The sequence below is a fragment of the Netta rufina genome, assembly GCF_964035555.1.
Source record: "Netta rufina genome assembly, chromosome: 4".
NCBI lineage: Eukaryota > Metazoa > Chordata > Aves > Anseriformes > Anatidae > Netta > Netta rufina.
Window position 1 is genome coordinate 53,970,253 of NC_140127.1, and position 20,274 is coordinate 53,990,526.

A 20,274-nucleotide genomic window follows, 5' to 3' on the forward strand; every position below is an offset into this window, starting at 1 on the left:
CCCATTATATCGTCAAGTGATAACTGATTTCATTGTGATGTGTGTCACTGGTTTTTGATCTAAACATGGAGTTGCTTGTTTGTTTTAAGGAATGAATTACTGAAGCTGCTTATAATGTTAAAAATGTGCTGAAAGCTCAGCATCAAATGCTGGATGCTTAATGGAATAAAATGTGCAAGGCAGGATTTCAAGTGAATCAGTAGTTCATTTTCCATGTCAGCCAGGATCAGACATAAACCAGTCTATGTTTATACCGAAACATGAGTTAAAAATATCCTCTTTTCATTGTATTCGGAGCTTTCTCCTCTTTTACGTAGTGATAGCTTGGAAAATGGTTCTTGTTCCTGCAAATTACACTCAGACATCTTAACTAACTACTCTTTTTTACCATCATCTTTGCTTAGCAACATCCCTTTTGAGATATTCTTGGAAACTTAATACTTGTCTGATGTGTATAACAGTGTTCATAAATCAAGGAATGTCGCCACATCCTGCTCTCTTACATTGTTTAATACTTTTCATATTATTGTTTCTGGGAGAGAAGCACAAAGCCTCACACACCCACTCACTCCAATACGTTGCAGGACACAACTACAAATGACCCGGGCCCCAGCTGTTGGAGCACGGCTTACCATGGTGGTGCGGGTTGTTCCAGCGCATGAATCGCATCTGCGTGTTTGTCATGCACCCAAGCAGCAAGGAGCTTTCACATTCCCAAATAACCTGGAATTTAAACAAAATAATTAGGCTCTCTGTACTTATGTTGTAGAAACTATTTGCATTTTCCATTTTGTTTGGTTGCTGAAAACAAGCTATTTCAAAGTCATGTAGTCAAACTCAAGTGCAATACCCTAGGCCTGTTTTGGCATAGCCCCTGGGTATGCTTCTGATCCTGAGCAGGCTTTTTGCTGGACAAAATTAATATTTGGGATGCTGTGAGCAGTTTTTCCAGATCTACCTTCTAGTTCTGCAGTCGAATCTTCTGCTAAGCTTGCTTTTAAAATTTTATTGTTCTTATTGTTTAATAAAGTTGCATTTTTAAATGCTGGACAGCTGTTTCTCCGATCTACATACTTTCCCACTCCATTAGGAGCTCCCAGCGTGAGGTCTTCAAGCACCATGCACAGATCCTGTGCTGTAAAATGTTGTGTGAAGCCAGGCAGTACTTTTCTTAAGAAAAGAGACACCCTCACCCTATGGATCAAAGAGAAACAATGTCTGTGTTACTCAGAACAGCAAGACAGGCATTGACTTATTCTTTCCAGAAGCCATAACCTGCTCCTCCAAGCTGATCTGGAGCTCAGCTGACTGTAGACATTTCTTTTGTTGGTCACAAGTAATAGAACTCAGTGCTGTCCCCAGCAGTTTCTGAAAAAATGTTCAGCTGTCATCCGTGGTTTTAATTTATGCCCTGAGACTTGCATCCCCCTCACAGTTTCCTTCCCCACTCTGTTAGTCTTGGTCCTGCCCCCTGTGTGCCTTTGTCGTATTGTTCAAATATTTTCTCTGCTGCAAACTCCAATAGCTTTTTAGGGGGATCTTTTTGATCATTTCTACTCGTCATCTCAATTCAAAGTTCAGTGGAACGAACCTCTGATTTACATGCATTCTTTGTGTTTCTGCCCATGTGTTTCTCTATAATTATTTACATACGGTTGTATTAATGTGCTCTTTCCTGAAGACAAGCTGAGATGGGTTTCGTATAAGGGATGAAATATAGACCCGCTGCTTGTTCATGGTAAAACTGTGGCTGCCCTTGCTAGGAGCGGAATCAAAGCCTTTAAGAGTCTGTTGCAAGATAATGAGAGGGGGAAATGTTGTGAAATCAAAGCTGAATTTGAAAACCCGAGATTGTTCCTGTGAATGCTTGGAGTCTAGAAACAGCCTTTCAACTGGGGGACTGCACACTTCTCCCCTAGGGAGAGGGAGCTAGGGAGTAGGGACGAGGAACACTAAAAATGTAGAAAACTGAATGTCTTGGCTTACAAGGAAACTGAAGAAGGAGAGAAATGAGTAGTCGGTTTTCTTACAAAAAACACTTAAGAAGTCAAATTGGGTTGAGGTTAGCTATTTTTGCAATCTTTCTTGCATTCAAAAATGTTTTCAAGGCTTTTAATGTATTTGTCAGTATGCTAGTTCCTGAATGCTGTCATTGTGTTCCTTATAAATATGAAATGTGTCACTGAAAACATGAAATATGTAAACAGGAGAGATGCCACGTATCAGTTAACATGTAAATGAGCACGTTTTAATAATTATCCAAGATCTGAAGGATCTGCTTGATTTGTGGAGAACCTGAGCATTAACAGAAAAGCTGTTTCCCAAGTAGCGAAAACAAGCTGATGAGAGGAGATATCTTGATCCACAACTGAAGATAGGCCGAAAATAGAAAAAGTCTTCCAGAAGAGCCCTGTGGTCTTGCCATTTTCTGGGTGCGTGGGTTGAGCTTCCAGTTGCCAGCAGGACGGGTTGAGTTTTGCTCATTTGGTCATAAACTGCTAGTGTGTTGAATGGTAAGAAATGGTACGTTCAAATAAGCGTGGGGATTTCTGGAGAATTATCACCTTTCCATTAGCTAAGACAGCTTAGGACGGTGCTGTCTGTTTAATTGATCTTGTAGTCCATTATCACGAGTCTATTGGTGTCCAGATACAGGTCTTAGCTGTAGCTATCTTTTAGTGAGGCCGCTTTAGATCTCTGGTGCAAAGAGAGATTTTGATGTTCCATTTGTTCTACTGCTTTTGCAGATCATGCTGGCTACTGTGTTCTATCTCTTCCCGGCAAGTAATGATCACGAGTTGTTTCATATGGTGGTATCTGTCATACAAGGTTTTCTGCTTCTTGGACCATGAATCACAACAAAATAAATTTCTGTTTCATGAAGTGTCATACAGAATCATAAACTACTTCATTGGAAAGAACCTCTGGAGTTCATCTGACCCAAGCTTTACTCAGCAGAGGTCAACCTAGGTCTACAGCTTTCTGCAGAACATGCAACACATACGTTTAGCTCATTAATGCAGGGAAAGCTTTGATCTTTATTGGCAGTGTCCACGACAGCAGCAAACACTGGGCAGGTGGTGTGGCATCAATAAACTCCGTCTATGTTTGTGTAGTTCTTTGTTAGCAAAGAGCTCGCAGAAGTCTGGGGTGAAAGTTCAGCATCTGAGGTTTTCCACTCCTATAAAAATTCCCTGTTCTTAGATTGGATGTTAAATTTGTGTTCCAGTTCCTTACCTCCAGATTTCAGCCCAAAATGCTAGCAATCTGTCTCCTCTTTAAAGAACCTGAAAGAATAAAAGAACATACTGAGGTCTTGCTGGATATCGGTATTGGCGTGTATTTTATGTGCTGTGGCAATACACAGACATTCATCTTCCCTCTAGAAAAAGGTTCTGTTCTATTCTATTTCTGGCAACTTATCTGGGTCTGTTTTTAATGAGAACTTTTGTCATTGTTGCAATAGATTACGCTTTTCCTCAGATACCATTTGTTTCTCATTCTAAAGTTACTATCAAGATGAGCAAAATAATGAGTAGGTAAGCGATGTCTTGTGAGTGGGACTTTTGGGAGCTTCATCCTGCTGGTTGCATGGGCACAGAGATATTCGGGTACCCAGCTCCTCGGGTACTATTGAGGCAGCTTGAAGAAGCCGTGTCAGCGGGACAGAGTGTGTGGGGCTGTGTGGAGCATCTTCATTTTCTTTCTAGAAGATGAGGAAGTGCACAGCCTTTCATATGATCAGAATCTGACAAATCAACCTACCCAGATGCTTAAAAATTAATTCGGGGCAGAAAGAGCAAAGCCAGCTCCTGGTTCCTGCAGCTGTCAGTGCCCATAAATCAGCTGTGTTTTTCCTTTTGAAACAAGGCAAGGGCATGAATTTAATTAATGGGTTTGACTTGCTCTGGAAACACACAGTAGTCATCCCCTCCACACCTTTCACAGATGCTGTAAACATACAAATGTTATTGTGTATTTACTCATGAATGCCTCCCAGCATCATTGTGCTAGACACAGTTGAATGCCTCGGGCAGGTGGCAAGCCAATAACTGCAGCAAATCCTTGTTCTTTGGGCACCCAGATCGGAGCCACAAAGGAGCAGCAGGTTGGACATGGCACTGCTGTGGTTCCACCCGAGCTCTGCTCAACAAAGGCATCGGTAATGGCTGCTGCAGAACACTGTGGGGACAACAAAAGCTGGGCTTTGGCTGCTTTGCATGATTGGGAATTAAATTATTTTTGAAAATCACATAGATATATCCTACCACTTTGTTAAGTAAACAGACCCAAAAGCTTACTCTAAGTCGTCCATGACGTGGATCATCAGGAATCTCTCTGACTGTACTGTTTGCTTTTTCTTGTATTTTTAATTCTTGTTACGTGTAAAGAGACACAGAAACTGTCAAACTTGATCAGACTCAAGTTCAGTCCTGTAGTGAGCATCAGATACCTCAGAAGAAGTTGCGAAAATGCCTGTCAGGGAGCTGCTATGGTGCAACTTTTACATCCATCAAATGTGGCTTACGTCTCTTGAGCTTGAAGACTTTCATCCTTTTAAAAGATCAATCTTTTTAAAGCTTACATTTGACTTGGTCATACTCCCTGTTGTAGCATTAGTCTGTGGTTTTCCCTAGAAACCTTATTATATTCTTTTCCCTCAGAGATAAATGTATAGATACGAATTGCCCAGGCTATCTATGCCAGAAGAATAATTTTGTTTGCTTGATTTTGAATTAGGCCTTTTTTTGATCTGTTTGGGTGTTTCCTGGTATTTATATTATATAACCCTACATTATATAAAGGGATTTCATATTATCCCTTTAGTCTACAATGCAGTATATGTTTTCATTGCCTCTCTCAAGGCACCTAGAGAACTTTGAAAAATATACACTACAAAACACAGCTTTTTTTGGAAGAAACAGTTTTTCAGAGCATTATTTGACCTATACAGGTTGGTGGTTTTGGCTAGCGTGGATGTTTCTGAGAGGCTGAGTTAATCTCCTAGCAAAGACATTTGAAAAACAATGGTGCTTTATTCAAACACTGAAAAATAAGCCTGAAAATAGAGGAAAATGGTTGAATGTTGCCTTTTATTCCCTGAGTTGTCTACAGGTGTGAGAATACCCTGGAAGCTCTAGTGCCATTCTGCTCTGATGACTTGAACCCTGAGATGTCGTGCTAACAGCATCAGTCCTAGCTGTTTGGTCTTTGTCTTCCTTAAATCTAGGGTTTGGGGGCAGGACCTGACTGGGGATTTGAGGAGAATCAGGCCTGTAAGTTTCAGAACAAGATTACCAGACCTGCGATGAGTGCATTTATGAATATTTATGTGGAACTTAGGATTCAGAGCGAGTGTTGAGTGCAATCTGCTGCACATTTTAATCAGGAAAAAAAACCTCAGACCTCTCTTCCTTTCCCTGACATACCTTGAAAAGATTCACAACTCTCAGTTTTTAAACACTCTTGCCAAAACAAGAACATCCATAACAAGTTTCAGTCACAAAATGTGACTTCGTCACTAAGGTTAAGTGTTTAAACACACTTAGGACTGTACTGGCCAGCCCCTGACATTGGTGATTCTGTGAAATGTTCACGAAGAAAGCCAAACACCAGGTCTTTGTGTTTGTTATAAGAGAGCATTTTTTCATCTAACTGTAGAATAAATATTTTAGTTTTCTGTCTATATATAGCAGCTTTAACCAAAAGACTTCAGCCATTTCTGAAGTTAGCATTACAGCTATACCTGGCAGCACTTCAAGGTGGAAAAGCTTCATCAACCCAATTTTATCAGCACAACTGCCTGGAAAGGCTGCGTTGCATGCTCTGGGATCCTTCACAAGGATGGCTGAAAAAGGAAATAGTTTTTCCTGCTGTTGGTCTCCTCTCATTATTGATAAGGCCCATTTTCAGAGTAAGGAAAGATGGAAGCGTCTGTGTTTCTTCTACTCTTTTCTAACAAAGTTCGCAGCACACGTTAAGGTGCACCCAAATTTATGGCAGCTTAACCTTCATGCTGCATGCTCTGCCATGGATCTGCAGTCCCTCTGCGTGGATTTGCTGCAGATCTTCTCCTTGCTTGCTTGCGTCCTCTACATTCTTGCAACAGATTATGGATCTTACTGGCTGGGGAGAAGGGGAGGTAGGTACACTGCCTGCTTTGCCTTTTTCCACTGCCTTCATTAATATTGTCTGGTAGTGCCGGGTGCAAACATGTCTGTGTGATTAGCCAGCCTTGCCAGCTTTGATCTGGGTTGCAGCTATCTTGCTCAGGACCTGGCTTTTTGCAAGAAGTACTCCCAGACACCCAGTCATCCCCCAGCCTCTGACTATTTTCAGGCGATGGTGACAAAGCAGAATCTAATTTAGCTACAAAAATTCCGAAGGTTTCCGAAGAGCGAATGTACTGTCATAAGCTCTTCAGCAGGCAAAGAGCCATGGGGAGCCTCCTGTGGAAATGGGATTTCCCTCCGTTCACATTTCTGAGGATGTGGAAATGGATGGCACTAAATCCTGGGTTATAATTTAGACAGTGAGAAGATTGCAGACTGATTCCATAAGTAGAAAAATCCCTTAAGTAAACACATAATGTCTATAATCCTGTCAGTCAGAAGATTAGAGATGCAGTCAGATACTAACTTACATAAATGGCTTAGCAGCGAAGATTGTGCTAATAGAGGTAAGAAACACACTGTGCTGAAGGCCAGGGAGATGGGGGAACTCTCAGGAATGGTGTCTCCTATGTGAGCAGACGTTGTAACAAAATGTTCTGAGCTAAACACGACTCTCCTAGCGCAATATTTGAGATAACTGGCGTTATGTAGATGGGTGGCTGGAAGCAGCCCGCTGTGCTCAGCTTTCATTCATATATTTGGGTAACATATGCAGCCTTTAAGGCCCCAGCTTCGGAGTGGGACTTGTTCCTACAGTTCCCAGTGGTGTGAATATCACACTGACGTAGCTGAGGAGCGAAGCGACATGGGGTAGCGGCACTTCAGCTGCCACTTTAAGGATTCAGTGCTATCAAACACAGCCTTGGGAGCAGGCTTTCCTGATCACTTTTGCTATGTGTGTACATATGTTCCTTGTTGCTGTGGTGAGTGCTTGGAAAGTCCTACGTTGCCAAAGTTAGTTTTTATCATTTTTTTTTTCCCCTCCAGGTAGAAAGAGCAGCTGTCCCCAAAGGCCAGAAAGCGGTATCACCAAAGCAGTCGACAGCTCTTCCCTCGTCTCCTCCTGGGCTACATGCTGCATACAACAGACCAGGACCAACCTGCAGTAGGTAGCTCTTCTGGTTGAGAAATCTAGGTGTTTATGATAAATCTTAATGTACACATAATGGTCTAAAAGGTGCACAAAAACTTGCCAAAGGTAACTTCGGGTCCATTTTCAAGTTCTAGCTTCAATAATAGCAATATTTGCAGCCTGAAGCCAAGTGAAGGCCCAGGAGAATGTATCAGTAGAGAATCCTCTGAGCAAAGCAGGAAAGAACCAAGATGAAGATTTTGAAAAAAAAAAAACAACAAACCATTTCCCTAATGTGGTCTCTAAAGCCCATTCAAAGTGGGTAGCAAAGGTGTCTTTCAGACAAACTACTGCAATTCAATTAGACTGATCTAATTTTTACTCTTGCTCTCTCTGCTGCTGATTTCCACACTGATACCATTTAGCTTTAAGACCACATTGTGGCCTGGGTGAGATTTGGGTTACAGCACCACTGACTGCAGGAGTTTAAATACAGGAGCTGTTGTCAGAATGGGTATTTTGTGTGCATGCTTCTCTGAGCTAAGAAAACTGAAGGAAAACCGTTTTGGTTTGGGCAGATGAAACTCCTTTTAAAGGAAAGTAAATGCTGTTGTAGTCCAGAGTAAATGCTACTGGCTTTGATTTATGCAATTTGTTTACTTTTTCTAATTAAAAGTGGAGGCTATAGGCCGATTCTGCTATATTTTACATCATTATCTCTGTGCTGACTGCTCATGATGACACACAAAATGGCACACAAGTCTCACTAAACACCTATCCACTTAGTTGTGTGCATCACATCCCACAGTTAGCAGAATTACTTATGCATTTAAAGCAGTTTTATCTAGAAATAGAAATTCTTACTGGGCATTTCTTCAGCAGCATCTGTTTTCTTTATTTAACTTAATTAAAAGCTGCTTTAAAATGCATTGATGACATCAACATTTGGATAAGATTATGGAGTGATGTTTCTGGGTTCCAAGCCTTTGAAATATAAAAAAGTTCTTTTCGGAGCATGAAATTACTTTTTCTTGCCACCTATTCCTTAATTTAAAATTAATCCTATGAGAATGATAGTCCAAGCATCTATTTAAGACTGAAGCCTTGTTTGCCCACAGAAATGGCACTGTTGTGAAGCAAGAGAAAACTAATCAATGTAAGCCAATTTTAAATCAGCGCATCATTCTTATGTAGAAAATTGCTTCAGTTTAACTCTGCCAGTGCAACGCCCTGCTTTCATTAGAGCAGCGTGTGTAGTATGCAGTACTCTTTCCGTGAGCAGCTCCGAGCAGCGGGTTTGCAGCTGAAGCAGTGCCACTGCAGCACCTCACCCAGGCTGGATGCTCGCCTCTACTCTGCTGGGACACCCACGGTGCCCAGGTGCCAGGCTAGGTTTGCGAGGTGTTGGCATTTCCTTGCAATCTTCACACGCAGGATTGAGACAAAAGTGTTAGCTTTAAGTGATGAGAGGAATCCTCTTTTTTTTTGCAGTCTTTGATTATATTGTCAATAAAGAAGGCCTCAAGTTTAGGCATTTATTTTTCTGTTGTAGGCTTAACTTGACTGAACTAGCATGATTCGTATGTATTCCTGGGATTGTAAGGAGACAACGTGAAGGTTAGCCAGCAGTCCTTTTGATTTTACACTGACTAATGCTATGTAACACATCTTAGATCAGCTTGACTTAAGTTTTGGGGTTGCTGAGGATGGTTAATGTCTAGCAGAGGCTTGCATTTTCTGCGAGGTACAGCCATTACTGAAGGTACTCTCATCAGGTAAGACTGATAGCAGTCCTTCAGTCATGAGATCTGTTTCTCGCAATGGATTACTCTCTGGATTTTACAACACTCACATTTTTAAATGTTAAAAACAGTTAAAATTAAAATCCTGGGCCTCGGTAACACATCCCAAAGCCAATACTGACAGCCTTTCTTTTACAAATCACCTTTAATATAGGGTCTAAGTAATTTGCATAAACTAACATGAATATTATTCCCAATAACTTCTTTCCCCTCAACTGCTCAAGTTTCTGCAGGCCCTACTGGTAGGAATGTCTGTATGGCCTAGGGACGCTGTAGGGGCATGCAGAGGGCTGTGTGGTCCCTTACTTTTTCTGTTCTTTGTCAGTCTGCAGGCTGATTGCCAAAGACCTGAGCTTCTGTCCTGGTTTGGATCAGTGTCCTGGTAAGAAGAGATGGTGAAGTGACAGGAAAGGGCTTGAGTTTCTGATGGAGACGCAGATAGCCAGCCAGATTCTATCAAATCCTGCCTTGTTCATGTCAGAAAGGCACTAGAACTCATTTCAGCTAAGATAGACTGGCAAATCTGCATAAAAATGTAGTTGTTGCTTTCCTAACCCTCCTGCTATCTGATAGAGTTTCAGTCTACGCAGCTCATTGTGGTGAGGTGTGGAAGGTGTCTGAAGAAATAAGATATTTGTGTCCTTTACAGGCTTTTTCACACTATGTTATCTAGGTTATTACCTCTTGAAAACCTTTAAATAAAGCTTATATTTTTTATTTCCTCTGTAGCAAAGCTTTCTTTCAGTAAAAGTCATGTATGAGTGACTTGTGTAACTTCCCATCACAGCTGAATTGCTGTGATGCTGAACTGCTGCCAAGAGACAGCCCTGCTCCTACCAATTTCTTTGAGCTGTTCCGTATGTGTGAAAAAAGAAAAAAAATATATATTTAAAATTCATGATGGACAGAAGTGCCCTCTGGGAAAAACAACAGAACAAAACAAAAAAACACAGGACAATCTGCTGTGGCTAAAGCTTCTTCTGAGCTCACAAGGTGAGAAGAGCCTGTGGACCAGAGGCCTCAAAAGCACTGAAACCATTGCACCATCCTAAGAAGTGGGAGAGGGTGCCCAAATGCTGTCCCCTTGGACATCGGCTCTGGACACAGCCTCTGATAGCCACCAGCAACTGTGGAGAGGTTTTCCCTGAAAGGTGAGAGGACACAGAGGCAGCACTCCACTGATTTCCTCCTTCCTTCCTCAAACAAGAACTCTCCCTTTTCAGGTGGCAAATAATACTGAGAAAACAATAAGGGAGTTTGCGAAACAAGTCCACTGTTAAATGTGCAATGCCTACGCTCTTGTGACGTTGAGAGAAAATGCCAGCCCTGCTACAGAGAGGGGGGGAGTGGAAACCTGTCATAGCTATTGCCTCCTTCTAGAAAGGAGTAGATTGTGTGTAATGTTGTACCAAAGAAGCAAAGCTTGGTTAGTGTGTACTACTTTGAAAGATCCCTGATATTATATATTTATATATGCATAATATATTTTTTTTGCTTTTTCATATAGTAGAAAGTTTTACAGACATGAAAGGAGTGTGGAAGCTTGGAAATTCAGGCTTAGGGAAAAGATGTCTCCTTGGGCAAAGTCTAAGGAGAAGGAAACAGGTGGCAAACATTAATATTAGGGTAATTAGCTGTGTGGGTCAGGTGGAACAATGCTTAGGGAGGACAGCTTTGTGGCTAAGAGGCCTGACTGACTCCTGGCAGCCTGCTCGTGGCCCTGCTGTGGGCACTCTGGCCCCAGGTGGGCTTCAAGAGCACGGTTCCGGCCCCCAGCTCAGGCAGCAACCAGCTGCCACCCTACTGTGCTGTTTGGGTTATCTTAGTGCCTGTTGTGTACTAGGTCTTGCCCCACAAAATCGGTGTTGCTGCTAAAAGTCCTGTTACTGGATGTGACGGTGGCTTGCAGGTGGCTGATAGCCTGTTGTCTGAACAAGGCAGCTTGATGGTCCGAGGCAACTTGAGGTTCATGAGCCTGGGTTTTCCTTGGCCTTGAAGAGCCCCTGCTGCTGGAGGAGCTTTGGCCCCCCTCAGGAACACAGCAGGCATCAGACCCCACTGCTGCCAAGGCAGCGGCCCCCACACCTTGTGGGGTAACCTCCTGAGGTCACCCATCCCCTGGGATTTCAGATGCCTGTATTTTCTTTCTAAATAAAAAGGGATTAAAACTCAGAGTTTTTGCTTCTCAGGGGTGGGATATCATTTACTAATACACAGAATGGGATCAGGCTGTTCAGCCTTGCTGTCCCAGCAGCAGCAGATACCAGAAGTCTGGATCCAGTCTGGTGCCTGAAACTTTCTATTTAATCTGGCAATATTGAAATAGGGTATGTCATACTGGTGACGTCATGACACAACACGGCCTTCATCACCTCCGGGGCCTTAGGTGCTGCTGTACCACAACCAAGGAAATACTGTAAAAAAATGAAGGCAGCTCTCTTGTTCTTGATGAACTGATCTGTGAATTACCTGCAGCCCTGTTAAAAGGGGAAATCCTGTATGGCAGCTGCGTGACAAGCTCCTGGAGGAGCAAGGCTCTGAGGTGGGAGCTGGGTGATTGCGCCCTGCCACTGGGGAACACCTCCCTTGTCTCTCTTGAATCTCGCCTGAATGCTTCAAAAAAGGGCATTCGTGGAAAGCTTTGTGGCAATCAATTGCAATCTTTGCTTTCATAAAAAGGTCTTCAGGCCTCCTGGAAAGCAAAAGAAAGGCCTGGAGAAAGAAGAAAGGTGAAGGCCAGGCTCTGCTTCAGGCATACCTTTGTTAGCAGGCCTTTCATAAGTGCTCATTGAGTCAAGTGTTAAGTCTTGATTGTGTCACTTACTGTTGGAGTAGAAACACTGCTTTTCTTACTGGGGGGAAAGTGTACTGACTCGGTGAAGAGATTTTCTCAAATCAGGCTTTTCCAGGTTTTATGGTGCTCTAGCCTTTATTTTCTACATGGGTATGTTATTTTTTTTCCAGAGGAGGAAAGTAGCAAAAGATCTCTGTGTGGGAAGGTGGCATGAGAGGAGGGTGAAGATAGCTCTGCAAACAGGCTTCTTTCAAATGCCACCCTAGAGAGACACTGCAGGTTTTTGGAGACTGGGCTCCATGTGGTAGGTGGGAAGGGATTTCTGTGCTATTGATTAATTCCAAATTGTGTGGGATTTTCTTGGCATAAATGAATGGGGGCTTTGCCAGTTTAAGCTTAGTTTTCCTTCTGTCAAAAGAGCTACGAGAGCTGTGTGATGAGGAAGTTTTGAGGACAGAGGGCTCCTGAGTCTGCAGGGCCTGATGGAGTTAATCTTTCCATTTGCCTGGGAAAGGGAGCCCAGCTTTTTCTGGGCGGTAGTATATTTACTCATGCAGTTTCTGTTGCAAAATTTCCAGCAGCCTTATTCAAGAAACCCTGTATATCTCCTGGAGCACAAAGGGCTTTTTTATATCTTCAGATATTATGCTCCTTACCGGGGATGCCATGGAAATGAGGAAAACCAAAACAACCAGCATAAAGTACAAATCCCGCACCTTAACAATAGAGCCTTGCACAGACTGAGAAACAGAAGGCCAAACCTAGAAAACAGGTGGCTCTTGATGGTCTCAGACCTTGGATTTGAGATTTTGTGCCAGTGTATAGGTGAGCTATTCAGCTGCACTAACACCGTGCTGTACAGTGAGCTCTGTGGACAGAAGAATATTGCAGGCTGCAGGAATGTGAGATAAAGTAAAACTGAACAGGCCAGAATCAATCTGTTTCACTGAACAAAGAAATCTCAGTCTATGATTAACTTTATTTCAAGTCAAGAGTAGAGCAGATCCAGGCTCTTTCATGGCACGATAGCGAACAATACAAGCCCTGTAGCAGGGAGAGCATACCACGACTGGATTATCTGCGCTAAACATACTTTAGAGAAGTTCCGTCAGGTTTACTTTGTCCTGACAAGTGCTCATTTAATGCAGTCGTTACAGCAGTGCAAACCACAGATTTGCAATAAGCCATGCTTGGGGGGCTCATCTCAGATGCTGGCCCCATGAAACAGTTTTTGTTAGCAAATTTATCTTTTTACATCAAGCAGCAACAATATGTAAAATAGAAAAGAATTTTCTAAGATTAGAAGAATCAATGATTTATGGACTCCAACACTGTGATACAAAGACAATTTAACATGTTTGGCAGCTTAACAGGTTTGGGAGAAAAACATGAAACTTGCATTCCTTGCAAGGCAAGCAGAAATTATAGGGTAAAGAGTTTATGTTGCTTTCATTGTTTCAAAGGAAAATTAAGTTAGATACAGGAAAAAGAAAAAAAAAAAAAGGCATTTGGTATGCCTGGCAGATTGGAAAATCTTTTGGGAAGATTACAGTTACAACTGGATCTTCAAAGTGGAACATAAACAGAAATAAAGGATACTGAAGCCCGTTTATAAACAGCTTGAGTTTGCAAGAGTTACATCTTTGGTTTGTTACTGCCAGTCTAAAGTGAATCTTACACAGAGGACTAGGTATGGTCCACAAAATGTGTGCTGTAAATTTATTACTCAGCCAAGTATACTTTTTCTTGGCCAAACTGAAAGAGAGCACCATGAATGAACATGGTGCTATTGCCCAAAGACAGCGTAGAGGGTCTGAGAATCAGAAGTCACGGGGCTAAGACATGTACAGAAGGATGGAGTGGAAAAATAAATGTAAAGACTGGAGAACAATGTACTTGGTACAGGTGAGGGTTTGAAAGATTGGTTTTAAGATGGGCAAAGACAACAACTTGTTGTCCTGTATAAAAGCACTGGTAATATCGATCACTTTGATGATTTCTTGTCCTTGCTGGTGTTTAATTGAATCAAAAGATGAAGTGCCGCTAAGTAATACAGCTTGCATGGGGACACCTGGAGAAGACCCTTTTCTCTGAAGAATTTGATATGTTGTGGGTGCAGAGATGACATACTCAGTGGGCAAAGAGGTAGCATTGATAGTTATGTCAGATATTGGTTGTCCACAGTTCAGATGACTGCCAGTACTAGCATGTAGGAGTAGCAGACATTTAGTGATATTTCAGTGAGTGGTAAGGCTCTGCTGTGTCTGGCTTAAGCAGTTTTTTCTGAGATTATTTTGCAGCCTTAACTGCTTATACCTGTTCAGCTCTGGATATGCTTGAGGATCAAATATGTAGAATAATAATAGGAATAATTTGGAAACAGTCTAAGCCACATAAATCAATTTCTTTGTCAGGACAATACCTGTATCAGACAGTTTTCAGTTCTAACATAGCCTTGAATATACATAGCCTCATGCACCCATTGCCTTTTTTATTTTTTATTTTTTATTTATTTATTTATTTTTATTTTGTCCTTTTCCCCCTGTTCCATTCCTCAGGATGCTCCCGCTACATGGTCCTGCTTCTATCTAATAAGTGTGGGAAACATGGGAAATGATATTTTTTACCTCATTGTTCATGAACATTTCACATGAAGAATGGTGGGCAGAAAGCAGAAAAGCAGAGGATTGTTTGGGCCATGGTTACAAAGCACTGTGAAAATGGTTAACAAACCTTTTAAAACAGAAAGATACAGAATACACTAAAACTACTTAAAGCCACACTCAAAAATCTTCAAGAAAAGACTCTGATACAATACCTTAATAAAGAACCTTTCATGTGATGTGACTTTTTCTCTTACATGAGTTCTTTGCGACTCAAAGGGTTTTTCTTTTCTTTTAAATACAGCACTTAGATTAATGTGTAAAGCATAGAGATAATTTAATCTAGAGCTGTTTAGAGCGCCTGTGAACTTTTCCATTTGGTTATTTTAAGCCAATTTCCTTAGCAGACATTGAGTGATGATGGGTGGCTAAGGGAATGGTTTGGCACAATGATTTTGTGAACAAGAGTGAAGTGTTTTTATGTTGTGATTACAATAATTATTTCTCAGCAGAAGGCAGGTCCAAGGCATTAACCACTGCATTAAAAAGGCCCCCAAATGGCAAAGACATGGTAACGGTGAGGTAGCAGTGAAATACAGATGCATTTCTGCAGTATTATTGCTTATCTTGGTTGCATTTGCAACCTTTTTCAGTTTCACTGTAGAACAATACTTGAAAGTTATAGGAAGGTATTCATTCCTCTGAAAGACTTGGGAAAGACTTGGGGTTGTCTGGAATCAGACCAGCTGAGTAATCCTTTTTTTTTTTTTTTTGTCTTTTTTTTTCCCCCTTTATTCCTGTGCAAAAGAATGGTTTGTATCCACCAAAATTATCAATGGAAATTGCACAATTAAGTCTGATTTGTAGGACTCTGCCTTTGCAGCTTACGCCACGGCTATAAACGCTGCGTCTCAGGTAGCTCCATCGTAAGGCAAACCTCTGCTGCCTGTGGGTAAGAACCTCATTTACTGGCCTGTCTGACATGCTTCCTTGTGACAGGAGAGTTGCAGACAGTGGGCTGGGACTTTAAAGGGTTTCTCTCTAGAGGCAGATTTGCCTCTTAGAGCATTCAGGAGACTTGGATACAAATTCTGCCTCCTGTACAGAGCTTGGGGCTGATTTAGCTCCTTGCTTCTCAAACCTGGTCTTCCCCCATACAGAACGTGGATATCAGTGTGGGTTCTGAGCTAAACGGATTCACTGTCTCCCTCCAGGAGGCAATCCAGCCACATTGTTTTCAGTGGTGCCACAGTAAAGCTTTTTTTTTGTGGAAGGATGGCAGAGAAATGAAACAAAACTATTGCTGTAGTCTGATGAATGCGTGATGCTGGTATTGGCCATGAAGGCACGCAGCTTTCCTTCCCCTAGCTCAAGCTCTTTGTCTTTGTTCTGTCTCCTTAAGAGGTCTTTGGGCTTTTTGATCATCTGTGCATCAGCAAGTCTGTCTGTTTGTACTCTCCATAAACATAGAATGGATGGAAACATTTTTATGGAAGGTAATGAATTGGATAATTGCAGTGAGCATTAGTTTTTAATGTATATTGGTAAATATGGAGTAGCCTTGTAGCAATCTGAGCCTATTCATCCAATGCAATGGAAAATATTCTCAAGTGATTTCAATTTAAAAAGAGATGTTAAGGATGGAAATGGGACATTGTACATGGTTGTAACATCTCAGGCCCCTGGAGGCCTTCAGTTTAGGGCTGATGACTGTAGCTTCTGTTTCATTTACATTGCAAATGAAATCTTACGGTATTTTTCTTCTTTATGCACGTTTGCCTGTGAAACAGTGCCTGGCAGTTGAGTCTGTATCTTTGCTGCACAGACACAGCCCGCTCACTGCTAATGTTCAGCGGAGACACGCACGCATTCAGGCAACAGCAATGCAGGGCTGCTATCAAGCCATGCAACATCTGCTGAATTCACATGGGGAAAGGGAACATGAAAACAAATACACAAAGGGCACAGCCACTGAGATGGTAAATATTGTTTTTTCCACACCACACCCAAACCAAAAATAGAGATGGAAAGGACCTTAACAAAGCTTTATTCATGTAAGTGGAAGATGACAGAACTGCCTTTTTTTTTTCTTTTTTTTTTTTTTTTTTCTTTTTTTCCCCACTGAGCTCTACACAGTGAGCAAGACCATCAGCTTACTACAACAACCTGACACCATCCAAGCCTTATGCCTGTTTTACTCTGAGTAGGTCAGAAGAGTACTTTTACTATGAGTAGATCAGAGGAATAGCTCCTTGGAAATAAGCCACGTTAAAATCACCCAAATCAGATTGCTATCAGGCTTGTGTGCTGTAAAAAGAGTAAGAGCTGCTAACACTTACTTAGCAGCTCAGGCAGGGGAAGAAACCACAGGTGACTTGGTCCTGGAGCTGGGATGTGCCTTAGTGTGGGCAGGGGCACGGAGGGAGAGATGGAGAAACTGGTGGGCTGTTGTCGAGCTGTGTCAGGGCACAGGCCCTGCTTTCTGCATCCCCGGCTGTTGCACAGAGCTCGGCTGCTTAGTAAGGTAGATAATGCTGGACACTCCCAAACCTAACGCTGATAAAACAGAGCTGCCAAGTGGCTGCAGGATGAAGGGGGAAGGGAATGCCATAAATACAGCTCAGGCAGTAAATGCAACCATTGCAACAAATACAGGGAGAGGATGAACTTTCAGAGGAGGGGACCCACAGCCTGGTAAGTCCCCAGGCTCCATGCAGCTCATTTGGGACACTCCTGCCTTAAATCAGCCTCTGGAGCCTCCACATCAGAGTGCATGGGCATTAATCGTCTGTGGGCATTAATGCCAACCTGCCTGGGCAAAGTGCCTTCGCACCCAGGCGCAGTGGGCTGTGTATTTTCCTCCTGGCCTGTGTGTGAGGATTTGACACTGTTCCCACTGGAGTCGGTTTGATGAGGTCCCAGGGTGGACTCCAGGCTGAAAGTTTTTTCAGTCATTCTGTGGGTGTGTTTCCTATTTCACTAGGGGTACTCTCCTCCTGTGACTCTGCTCTTGCAGAGAAAAAGCAGATTGCGGCTACAGCAAGGCACTGGAGCTTGTTTACATAAAATCAGAAGATTAACTGCTCTTTAATAGCAACACACATCTTTCTTTAATAGTTGGGGAATGATTCAAAGTGGAGCCAGGCCCATTTGGTAACGCCAAAAAAAGTAAGCTGCAGGGAGAAGGCTTATTCCTTCCTCCCAAATGGAAAAGTAACTTATGTGAATTAATAATAGAATATTTGACCACAAATACTTTTCTAACCAGAAAGCATCTGTGGCTTTGCAGCAAACATCTGTGGTTAAAGTGAAGAATTGGAAGTTAAATAAACTTGTATAGAAACTGCAGACAAAAATGTCACACACAAAAGAAAACGTAGGTCTTTTTTCCCCCCCTGCTTCCTGCTGTAACTGATTAAATGTTTAGTTTCCAAACAATGTATTCAGCTCTTAATAAAATTTTAAAGTTCCTCCATATGTCCAAGTGAAAGTGACTCAGAGGGGAGCTCAAGGAAAATTGCTGTGTTGTTCCCTCTTTGCAATAATCCCTTTTGACCTTGCTACCATAACTCATGTATTTTGTCCATTTTGATATCAAACTTTTAATAGGTAAAACTACATCATGTTTCATACCTATTCTCCATGGCAATACATCCTGTTTGCTGGCACTCTTCTTCTATAGCTCAGCAAAACCCTACATTTTCCATGCATCATTGCTTGCACATGAAGCGAGCACACTCCGGTGCTAGCTTAGGTGTGAGGAGGCCAGGAGCTGGGACCTGGCCTCCCTGTGGTGCATCTCAGCACTGCACACCCACTGAAATCCAGATGTTTCACTGTTTCATTTCAAATGGACCCCCCATGGGATTGCTAGAACAACCAACCTCTGCTAAAAAAAAAGCCACCAGCATATTTTCTCTCATGAAAGGAAGGAGGCCCGGAGATCACGCACATTTTCTTGCTGTTAACTTTTTTTGGTGGAAGTCTCAGTCACACTCTGCTGTAAGGTGACTGTGTGTAATCCTCAGCTGAACAGGTTTTGGAGGAGGAATTGTAAGTTTGAAGCAAATATTTATTAACTGACTAAATCTCATCACCTTTCAATGTGTTGCGTGTGTCAAGTTCCATCCCCACCAAGTCATCCGTGAAACAGTGGCAGCGCAAGACACAGACAATGCCAAGGCCGTGTCTGACTGGATACTGTGCAGACACAGAATAAGGCCACCCCTTCCCAAAAAACATGAAGGGAGGCTTTCCTATGGTGATACGATAGGACGGCGCCAGGAGAGGCCCTGGCCTCCTGTGTGGGCCCTGCCTGCTCCAAGCCCCCCTGCTCTTTGTTTCTCCACAGTGGGAAGGAAAGGATTGCACCCCAACCTGTATGAGGCACCTTGGCTTTCATTTAGTTAAAGCCTTAGAGCAAATACTTGCTGTAAGTATTTCCTTAAGATCTGATAAAAACAACTATGTGGTTAGAGAAGGGCCTCAGCACTCAGAAATGTTTACCTTGCTCGCTGACCACTTTCTAGCAGGTTTTCTGAGGATGCTACAGTTCCCTCCGCTTGCAAGTTTTGCTCTGTCTTCCCACCTGCCTAGAGCTGTGATAAAATCAGGTTGAAGATTTCCAACATGAACCTTAAATCTGGTACAAGTTTCCTGAGATTTGCAAGCGTTTGTGAAGAGGTGGGTTGGCTCTTGAGCAGTGGTTTGCTTAGCTTTGGTTTGAGGGGAAAGAAAACTATTCCAGAGTTCTGGAAGTGTTTTTGTTTTTCTGTTTGCTTGATTTCTCCCCGGGATCAAAGAGAAAAATTCTGTTGGGTTTCCGGTGATCTCAGTTTCCAATCATCTCTTTCTTTCCTTGTGCGTGAGAAGGAAGTTTTTGATTTGTGTGCCCCCACCGTGAAACAACACTACATTTGACTATGCTGATGTGACAAACCGAGATAATAGGTTGGATTATTTCACCAGAAATTAAATCAGTGCAGATTCCTGTAACGACTGTAAAATTTTTGCTATAAAGAACATCTGAACTGCTAGAGTGCTAGCAGCACACTCCTCACTTGTGTTCCTCCCCTCTGGAAATGCGCAACTTCTCACCTCACTCAGAGTGTGTTTGCCCACAGAGTAACTTTAGCATTCCTTGTATCTCCCATCCTACAAAGACATGTTGTGCAATCAACCTTCAGCAGCTTTAACTCCGTAGCTACTAAGCTTTCCATGACCCTCCCGATTTGCACAAACATTTGCTAAAAGAGACTAGTCGGGGCTGGCTGTTCCTCCCTTGGCAGGTGCAGCCTTCCTCGTCGGTGAAAGCCTGTGTCACAGGGCAGCTGTTTGGGTGGGAGCTCATGTCTTGCCCTTACTCCCTTTATATTTAAGTTTTGCTTAGCAAATATGAGTTACTGGATAGATTTTTAAAAACTAATTTAAGCTCAGAGGTCAGTTACAGTAAACGTAGTATAGTTATGGTAAAACGTGGTGGCTTCTTGCTACATTCACTATGGTGAACTCCTCTGCTGGGAGGTGAGCAGGTCCATTGGCTTGGTAAAAGATTTTCGATGTCTTGGGCTGGACAAACCAGGACAAAGTGGGGTCTTGGCCCTTCTTGATGTTAGACCTACTGTAGTTCAAGATGGGCACTCTGGAAGTGCCTGGCTATTTATTTCTTTAAGCACTAGTGATAAACTTGTTGGGGCTCAGCCTTTCTTAAATGTATTGGAAGTACTGGTAATGATAAAGCAGAGAAAATTGACAGCTTATCAGAAGCAAAGTGCTGTAGGTATTGTTACTCTCCACTTCTTTTTGGTATCCACTAACATTACGTGGGAAG